Source organism: Oncorhynchus masou, chromosome 21 (genome assembly GCF_036934945.1).
Source record: "Oncorhynchus masou masou isolate Uvic2021 chromosome 21, UVic_Omas_1.1, whole genome shotgun sequence".
Classification (NCBI taxonomy): domain Eukaryota; kingdom Metazoa; phylum Chordata; class Actinopteri; order Salmoniformes; family Salmonidae; genus Oncorhynchus; species Oncorhynchus masou.
In genome coordinates, this window is record NC_088232.1 from 6379795 (window position 1) to 6389543 (window position 9749).

Here is a 9749-nt window from a genome sequence, read left to right on the forward strand (position 1 = left end):
GGAGAGGTCTGAAGGAGAGGACACACGGGACAGCAGAGACATCCAGACTGGAGCTCCCCCTGTAGCCACGGAGGACCATACCACTGTCTCAGCGCAGCCCAGGACACGAGGCAGCATCACGGAGGTCAGTGGAACGCCGAACGCCGTTCTCAAGTCAAAGAGAGACACCAAGACTTTAACTGTAACACACAGGCTCTAACAAACAGGATCTGACCACATATCAGACCCAGAGAGACTGGCCCTGGGCAGACTGGGCTGTCCTCCTGCTCCTGCCTCTGGGTATTTACTGGTATTTCAACAAAGCCAGAGGACAGTTTACTCCCGTGGAGATGTTGATGGTGACGCGTTAGACACTGGTGGTGATGATCCGTCTTGTTCTTACCCTTCAGAGATGGACCCTGACAACATGCCCTTGGATTTAGACACAGACTGATCTGTCTAGAGGGGACTGGACCCGGTACATTAGTAGTGTATACTCTGAAGGCCAAGACAAGAAATGGGAGGTTATGGTTGTAAATTCATTGACTGTGAAAGTGGAGGGCGACACTCCTCCCACATGGAATGCAGATTGTCACCTAGGAGACGGACACTCACAGGGCAGAGATTTCTTAGATTACAGGGAAATCAGAGACAAATTCAAATGTTGCGACCCACTCCCCTTTACACGCGTTCAGGGATCGCGACCCCGGTGTCCACGTCGATGGGGCCTTCCGATTCACATGGCCATGTCCTTTTCGATCCGGTATTAAACTCAAATGACAGGGCAAGAGCCCAGGCTTGAGGAGGGGGATCAGAATCTGTCAATAGTAAAGAAAACCGGTTCCTCTGCATGTTCTGTAACAAAGGCTTGAGCTGCCCCCAGAAGGTGGAGATCCACCAGTGTCCACACAGGAGTGAAACCCTTCAGCTGCACCTAGTGTCACATGTGCTTCGCTGAGGCTGGCACCCTGAAGAGGCACCAGAGGGTCCACACGAGAGAGAACCTACAGCTGCCCCCAGTGTGATAAGAGGTTCTCCCATCAGTACCAGCTGAAGATGCACCTGAATGTCCACGCGGGAGAAAGGCCATTCGCCTGTACGCATTGTGGGAAGAGATTCTCAGAGAGGAGATACCTCAGGCTACACCAGCAGAAAAAACATTCCCCTCTATAACATAGAAAGTAACCATTCCACTCAAATGCTACAGAATGATCACAAATGCCTATTTCATCACTTACATTTCATCACTTTCACCTGAAAAACAGCTTCTATCTCAAGGCCATCAGACTGTTAACATCTGCTAACCATGTGTATGTGACAAATACAATTTAATTTGACTACTGATTTAATTACTTATTTTTTTCCCAAATACACTTTTAATAAGAAAATTAATGCAGTTTATCAAGTTCATTCAGATTTGTAGTTGAGACGTTTGTATGTGTTTTTTCTATGGTCTAATTAACTTATGTTTATTAAACAAAACATTGGACTTTTAATTCTGACTTTCATTGAGACCCTCTTTAATATACATCACATCTGATCATATAAATCACACAACAGCACTTTATAACCAATATAAATATATTGCTATTTTTAAAACAAGCCATAGAAAGCTGGTTGCTATTTCAGTTTAATCCACCAGAAAAGACAGAACAAATATTACAAAATATTATGGTTAAATTCAAATTGATTTTAGCAACCCCCCCCCCCCCCCCAAAGAAAAACAGTATAATCTTTGTAAATGATATAAATAGGACTGGTGGAGTTATTTCACACATGCAGTTAACAATATTGAAGTGTCTGCTCTATCCAAAATTACAACCAATTGCAGCATTAGCGCAGAAATGGACGAGGCAAGTGGAATTTCAGTTTAATTTTAGGACAAAAAAAATTAGTTGAGAATAGATTTGATGTACCGAGTATTTAATTTTAAATTATACAAAATTCTTGCAACCAATACACAGTGTGTATAACATTCCATCTACAATGCATTCAAACTATTCAGACCTCTTTTTTCCCCCACATTTTATGTTGAAAGCCTTATTCTAAAATGATTCTCCTCATCAATCTACACACAATCCATAATGACAAAGCAAAAACTGTTTTTTTGAAAGTAGCAAATTTATAAAAAAAATAGAAAAATGGAAATATTATATTTTACATAAGTATCCAGACCCTTTACTCAGTACTTTGTTGAAGCCCCTTAGGCAGCGATTACAGCCTTGATTCTTCTTGGGTATGACGCTAAAAGCTTTGCACACCTTTATTTGGGGAGTTCCTCCCATTATTTTCTGCAGATCCTCTGTCGGATGAGGAGCGTCGCTGCACAGCTATTTTCAGGTCTCTCCAGAGATGTTAGATCGGGTTCAAGTCAGACGCTTGGCATTCAGACCAAATAGTTAAATCTTGGTTTCATCAGACCAGAGAATCTTGTTTCTCATGGTCAGAGTCCTTTAGGTGCCTTTTGGCAAACTCCAAGCGGACTGTCATGTGCCTTTTACTGAGGAGTTGCTGGCCACTCTACCATAAAGGCCTCATTGGTGGAGTGTTGCAGAAATTGTTGACCTTCTGGAAAGTTCTCCCATCTCCACAGATGCTCTCTGAGTGACCATCAAGTTCTTCGTCACCTCCCTGACCAAGGCCCTTCGCCCCCAATTGCTCAGTTTGGCCGGTCGGCCAGCTCTAGGAAGAGTCTTATTCCATTTAAGAATGATGGAGGCCACTGTGTTCTTGGAGACCTTCAATGCTGCGGAAATTTTTTGGTACCCTTCCCAGATCTGTGCCTCGACACAATCCTGTCTCGGAGCTCTATGGACAATTCCTTCGACTTCATGACTTGGTTTCTGCTCTGACATGCACTGTCAACTGTGATAACTTATATAGTCAAGTGTGTGCCTTTCCAAATCATGTCCAATCAATTGAATTTATCACAGGTGGATTCGAATCAGATTGTAGAAACATCTCAAGGATGATCAATGGAAACAGGATGCACCTGAGCTCAATTTCGAGTCTCATAGCAAAGGGTCTGAATAGTTATGTAAATAAGGTATTTCAGTTGATAATTAAAATAAAATGCTAAAAAATGTCTAAAAACCTGTTTTCGCTTTGTCATTATGGGGTATTGTGTGTAGATTGATGAGGAAAAATATTAATGTTTATTTTATTTAACCTTTATTTAACCAGGTAGGCAAGTTGAGAACAAGTTCTCATTTACAATTGCGACCTGGACAAGATAAAGCAAAGCAGTTCGACACATACAACGACACAGAGTTACACATGGAGTAAAACAAACATACAGTCAATAATACAGTATAAACAAGTCTGTATACAATGTGAGCAAATGAGGTGAGATAAGGGAGGTAAAGGCAAAAAAGGCCACGTGGCAAAGTAAATACAATATAGCAAGTAAAACACTGGAATGGTAGATTTGCAATGGAAGAATGTGCAAAGTAGAAATAAAAATAATGGGGTGCAAAGGAGCAAAATAAATCAATTAATTATATACAGTAGGGAAAGAGGTAGTTGTTTGGGCTAAATTATAGGTGGGCTATGTACAGGTGCAGTAATCTGTGAGCTGCTCTGACAGCTGGTGCTTAAAGCTTGTGAGGGAGATAAGTATTTCCAGTTTCAGAGATTTTTGTAGTTTGTTCCAGTCATCGGCAGCAGAGAACTGGAAGGAGAGGCGGCCAAAGAACGAATTGGTTTTGGGGGTGACTAGAGAGATATACCTGCTGGAGCGTGTGCTACATGTGGGAGATGCTATGGTGACCATCGAGCTGAGATAAGGGGGGATTTTACCTAGCAGGGTCTTGTAGATGATATGGAGCCACTGGGTTTGGCGACGAGTATGAAGCGAGGGCCATCCAACGAGAGCGTACAGGTCGCAATGGTGGGTAGTATATGGGGCTTTGGTGACTAAATGGATTGCACTGTGATAGACTGCATCCAATTTGTTGAGTAGGGTATTGGAGGCTATTTTATAAATTACATCGTCAAAGTCGAGGATTGGTAGGATGGTCAGTTTTACAAGGGTATGTTTGGCAGCATGAGTGAAGGATGCTTTGTTGCGAAATAGGAAGCCAATTCTAGATTTAACTTTGGATTGGAGATGTTTGATATGGGTCTGGAAGGAGAGTTTACAGTCTAACCAGACACCTAAGTATTTGTAGTTGTCCACGTATTCTAAGTCAGAGCCGTCCAGAGTAGTGATGTTGGACAGGCAGGTAGGTGCAGGTAGCGATCGGTTGAAGAACATGCATTTAGTTTTACTTGTATTTAAGAGCAATTGGAGGCCACGGAAGGAGAGTTGTATGGCATTGAAGCTTGCCTGGAGGGTTGTTAACACAGTGTCCAAAGAAGGGCCAGAAGTATACAGAATGGTGTCGTCTGCATAGAGGTGGATCAGAGACTCACCAGCAGCAAGAGCGACCTCATTGATGTATACAGAGAAGAGAGTCGGTCCAAGAATTGAACCCTGTGGCACCCCCATAGAGACTGCCAGAGGTCCGGACAGCAGACCCTCCGATTTGACACACTGAACTCTATCAGAGAAGTAGTTGGTGAACCAGGCGAGGCAATCACTTGAGAAACCAAGGCTGTCGAGTCTGCCGCTGAGGATGTGGTGATTGACAGAGTCGAAAGCCTTGGCCAGATCAATGAATTCGGCTGCACAGTAATGTTTCTTATCGATGGTGGTTAAGATATCGTTTAGGACCTTGAGCGTGGCTGAGGTGCACCCATGACCAGCTCTGAAACCAGATTTCATAGCAGAGAAGGTATGGTGAGATTCAAAATGGTCGGTAATCTGTTTGTTGACTTGGCTTTCGAAGACCTTAGAAAGGCATGGTAGGATAGATATACGTCTGTAGCAGTTTGGGTCAAGAGTGTCCCCCCCTTTGAAGAGGGGGATGACCGCAGCGGCTTTCCAATCTTTTGGAATCTAAGACGACACGAAAGAGAGGTTGAATAGGCTAGTAATAGGGGTGGCAACAATTTCTGCAGATAATTTTAGAAAGAAAGGGTCCAGATTGTCTAGCCCGGCTGATTTGTAGAGCCCGGCTGATTGTGTTGTGTCTGAACTGACGTCGGGCACAACACAAAAACCTTAGATGATGTAAAATAGGTTAAAATGTAAATATAAAAAAAATCGGATTACCGGTTTAGATCATTTACATTATATTAATAAATTATAAAATAGTTTGACAACCCTGTTTGTAAGCTTTTAAATATCAATCTCAACCGTCTATCATTTCCAGTGATGAAAACATGGAATTCTCATGGTATGATGGGGTATGCAAAATGGGTCAACTTTGAGCACCTTTATTGCTTGAATGTTTTGGTATTCCGATCCAAAATGTTACTTTCTGAGCACTTCTACCATGGGTTTTGTTCAAATAAAAAGGGATGCCATCAAAAAGTGATTGAATTCAAATGGATTTACTGATAGCTGAAACACTCATTGAAGTGTAACACCATATTTCCCTTCTGAATTTGGTTTTGGCTATGTTCTATTCATAACAAATATAATGTCCCTCTTTGGTTAACACCTTTAGCACACCTTTCCCCAACATTACTTGGCATAATCAGGTAAAACCTTTTCCTTTATGTCCCAAAAAAAAAATTGGTGATCATATCTGTTCATAAATGAGAAATTATGTTGTTATTGGCTTACAGTGGAGAACAAGAAAGGAAACAAGAGAAGTAAAGTTGTGGTGGAAAATAAGAAACCCCGAGACTCGTTTTTAGTCGGAGTGAGGGTTTTGAACTAATGGAACCTGGGAGATCTGTTTGAAGTCTCGATAAATGTCATGCATGAGGCGTTGGGTGAAGTGGTGTCAGTAAAGGTCACATTTTTTTGTTGTTGTGTGTAAATGGAGCAGAAGAAGCATGCATTAGGCCTCAAGATATGAGTGCAATGTTTTGTCTATGGATCTTCAAAGCAGAGTGCCTATCAAGGGGGTTATCTCTGGGGTGGCGCATAAAGTACATGCAGATGTAATACCTGAGGAAGTAGGAGGAGTGGTTGGTGCACTTTGACCCGTATGGTAGATGGAGCGAAGAAAGTCACTTCATCCATACTTTTGTTTACAGCAGAGGCATTGCAATAAATCCAGGTAAAGAATGTTTTACCCTCACAGGCCCCCGAGCCTGTTTAGTAGGGCTGTAACTTGAATTGGAATGTGACTGAAGGAGTGCGATTGTAACGGCGTTCTTCGTTTGTTGGAAGAGAGTCGGACCGAAATGCAGCGTGGTGGTTACTCATGTCTTTAATGAATGAATCGCGGTACATGAAATAACTGATACAAAAACAACAAAACGGAACGTGAAACCTAATTACAGCCTATCTGGTGAAACTACACAGAGACAGGAACAATCACCCACGAAATACACAGTGAAACCCAGGCTACCTAAATACGGTTCCCCATCAGAGACAACAAGAATCACCTGACTCTGATTGAGAACCGCCTCAGGCAGCCAAACCTAAACTAAACACACCCCTAATCAACCACAATCCCAATGCCTACAAAAAACCCAATACGACAACACAATAACATAAACCCATGTCACACCCTGGCCTGACCAACTAATTAACTAAAATACAAAATACTAAGACCAAGGCGTGACAGAACCCCCCCCTAAGGTGCGGACTCCCGGACGCACCTCAAAACCATAGGGAGGGTCCGGGTGGGCGTCTGTCCATAGTGGCGGTTCCGGCTCGGGACGTGGACCCCACTACATTAATGTCATAGTTCGTCCCCTACGCGTCCTGGAATAATCCACCCTCGCCGCCGACCATGGCCTAGTAGTCCTCACCCAGAACCCCACTGGACTGAGGGGCAGCTCGAGACAGAGGGGCAGCTCAGGACAGAAGGGCAGCTCGGGACAGAAGGGCAGCTCGGGACAGAGGGGCAGCTCGGGACAGAGGGGCAGCTCGGGACAGAGGGGCAGCTTGGAACAGAGGAAGCCCAGCACTGAGAGGAAGCCCAGCACTGAAAGGAAGCCCAACCAGGCAGTTGAATCCGGCAGATCCTGGCTGGCTGGCAGTTCTGGCAGATCCTGGCTGACTGGCGGATCTGGAGGATTCTGGTCGACTGGCGGATCTGGAAGATTCTGGTCGACTGGCGGATCTGGAAGAGTCTGGTCGACTGGCGGATCTGGAAGATTCTGGTCGACTGGCGGATCTGGAAGAGTCTGGTCGACTGGCGGATCTGGAAGAGTCTGGTCGACTGGCAGATCTGGAAGAGTCTGGTCGACTGGCAGATCTGGAAGAGTCTGGTTGACTGGCAGATCTGGAAGAGTCTGGTTGACTGGCAGATCTGGAAGAGTCTGGTTGACTGGCAGGTCTGGAAGAGTCTGGTTGACTGGCAGGTCTGGAAGAGTCTGGTTGACTGGCAGATCTGGAAGATTCTGGCTGACTGGCAGATCTGGAAGATTCTGGCTGACTGGCAGATCTGGAAGATTCTGGCTGACTGGCAGATCTGGAAGAGTCTGGCTGACTGGCAGATCTGGAAGAGTCTGGCAGATCTGGAAGAGTCTGGCTGACTGGCGGATCTGGAAGAGTCTGGCTGACTGACGGATCTGGAAGAGTTTGGCTGACTGGCGGATCTGGAAGAGTCTGGCTGACTGGCGGATCTGGAAGAGTCTGGCTGACTGGCGGATCTGGAAGAGTCTGGCTGACTGGCGGATCTGGAAGAGTCTGGCGGATCTGGAAGAGTCTGGCTGACTGGCGGATCTGGAAGAGTCTGGCGGATCTGGAAGAGTCTGGCTGACTGGCGGATCTGGAAGAGTCTGGCAGATCTGGAAGAGTCTGGCTGACTGGCGGATCCTGGCAGACTGACGGCTCTGGCTGCTCCATGCTGACTGGCGGCTCTGGCTGCTCCATGCAGATTGACAGCTCTGGCAGCTCCTTGCAGACTGGCAGCTCCTTGCAGACTGGCAGCTCCTTGCAGACTGGCAGCTCCTTGCAGACTGGCAGCTCCATGCAGACTGGCAGCTCCATGCAGACTGGCAGCTCCATGCAGACTGGCAGCTCTGGCTGCTCCATGCAGACTGGCAGCTCTGGCTGCTCCATACAGACTGGCAGCTCTGGCTGCTCCATACAGACTGGCAGCTCAGGCTGCTCCATGCAGACTGGCAGCTCAGGCTGCTCCATGCAGACTGGCAGCTCAGGCTGCTCCATGCAGACTGGCAGCTCAGGCTGCTCCGAACAGACAGGAGACTCCAGCAGCGCTGTAGAGGGGGAAGGCTCTTGAAGCGCTGAACAGGCGGGAGGCTCCGGAAGCGCAGGAGAGGAGAAAGGCTCCGACAGCGCAGGAGAGGCGAGGCGCACTGCAGGCCTGATGCGTGGTGCTGGCACTGGTGGTATTGGGCCGAGGACACGCACAGGAAGCCTGGTGCGGGGAGCTGCTACCGGAGGGCTGGGGTGTGGAGGTGGTACTGGATAGACCGGACCGTGCAGGCGCACTGGAGCTCTTGAGCACCGAGCCTGCCCAACCTTACCCAGTTGAATACTCTCGGTTGCCCTGCCAGTGCGGCGAGGTGGAATAGCCCGCACTGGGCTATGTAGGCGAACCGGAGACACCGAGCGCAAGGCTGGTGCCATGTAAGCCGGCCCAAGGAGACGCACTGGGGACCGGATGCGTAGAGCCGGCTTCATGGCATTTGGCTCGACGCTCAATCTAGTCCGGCCAATACGCAGAGCTGAAATATACCGCACCGGGCTATGCACCCGCACTGGGGACACCGTGCGCACCACTGCATAACACGGTGCCTGCCCGGTCTCTCTAGCCCCCCGGTAAGCACAGGGAGTTTGCGCAGGTCTCCTACCTGGCGTAGCCATACTCCCTGTAACCCTCCCCCCTAAGAAATCTTTGGGGCTGATTCCCGGGCTTCCCTCTGCGCCGTCGTGATTGCCTCTTCAACTCCATTCTCCTATAGCCCTCTTCGCACTGCTCCAGCGAATCCCAGGCGGGCTCCGGCACTCTCTCTGGGTTGACCGCCCACCTGTCTATTTCCTCCCACGTCGTATACTCCATACTTCTGCTGTCCATAACGTCCTCCCTTCGCTGCTCCTGCTGTCGTTGCCTGTTACCACGCCGCTCGGTCCATGTGTGGTGGGTGATTCTGTAACGGCGTTCTTCGTTTGTTGGAAGAGAGTCGGACCGAAATGCAGCATGGTGGTTACTCATGTCTTTAATGAATGAATCGCGGTACATGAAATAACTGATACAAAATACAAAAACAACAAAACGGAACGTGAAACCTAATTACAGCCTATCTGGTGAAACTACACAGAGACAGGAACAATCACCCACGAAATACACAGTGAAACCCAGGCTACCTAAATACGGTTCCCAATCAGAGACAACAAGAATCACCTGACTCTGATTGAGAACCGCCTCAGGCAGCCAAACCTAAACTAAACACACCCCTAATCAACCACAATCCCAATGCCTACAAAAACCCCAATACGACAACACAATAACATAAACCCATGTCACACCCTGGCCTGACCAACTAATTAACTAAAACACAAAATACTAAGACCAAGGCGTGACAGCGATGGGTTTTTTCAGGGCGGACTGGGACAAAGAATTCGGGCCTGGCATTTTATCCACACCAGCCCACATCATCGAGCGCCGCCAACTAATTTTCCCCTGGCGTCACTAACTTTTACAGCTGGTAGCACCAGCCCATGATATGGTCGAACCCAAATAATGAGTTATCTAATCAAGTCATTCATAGTGCAAAATAAAACAACATTTCCACAA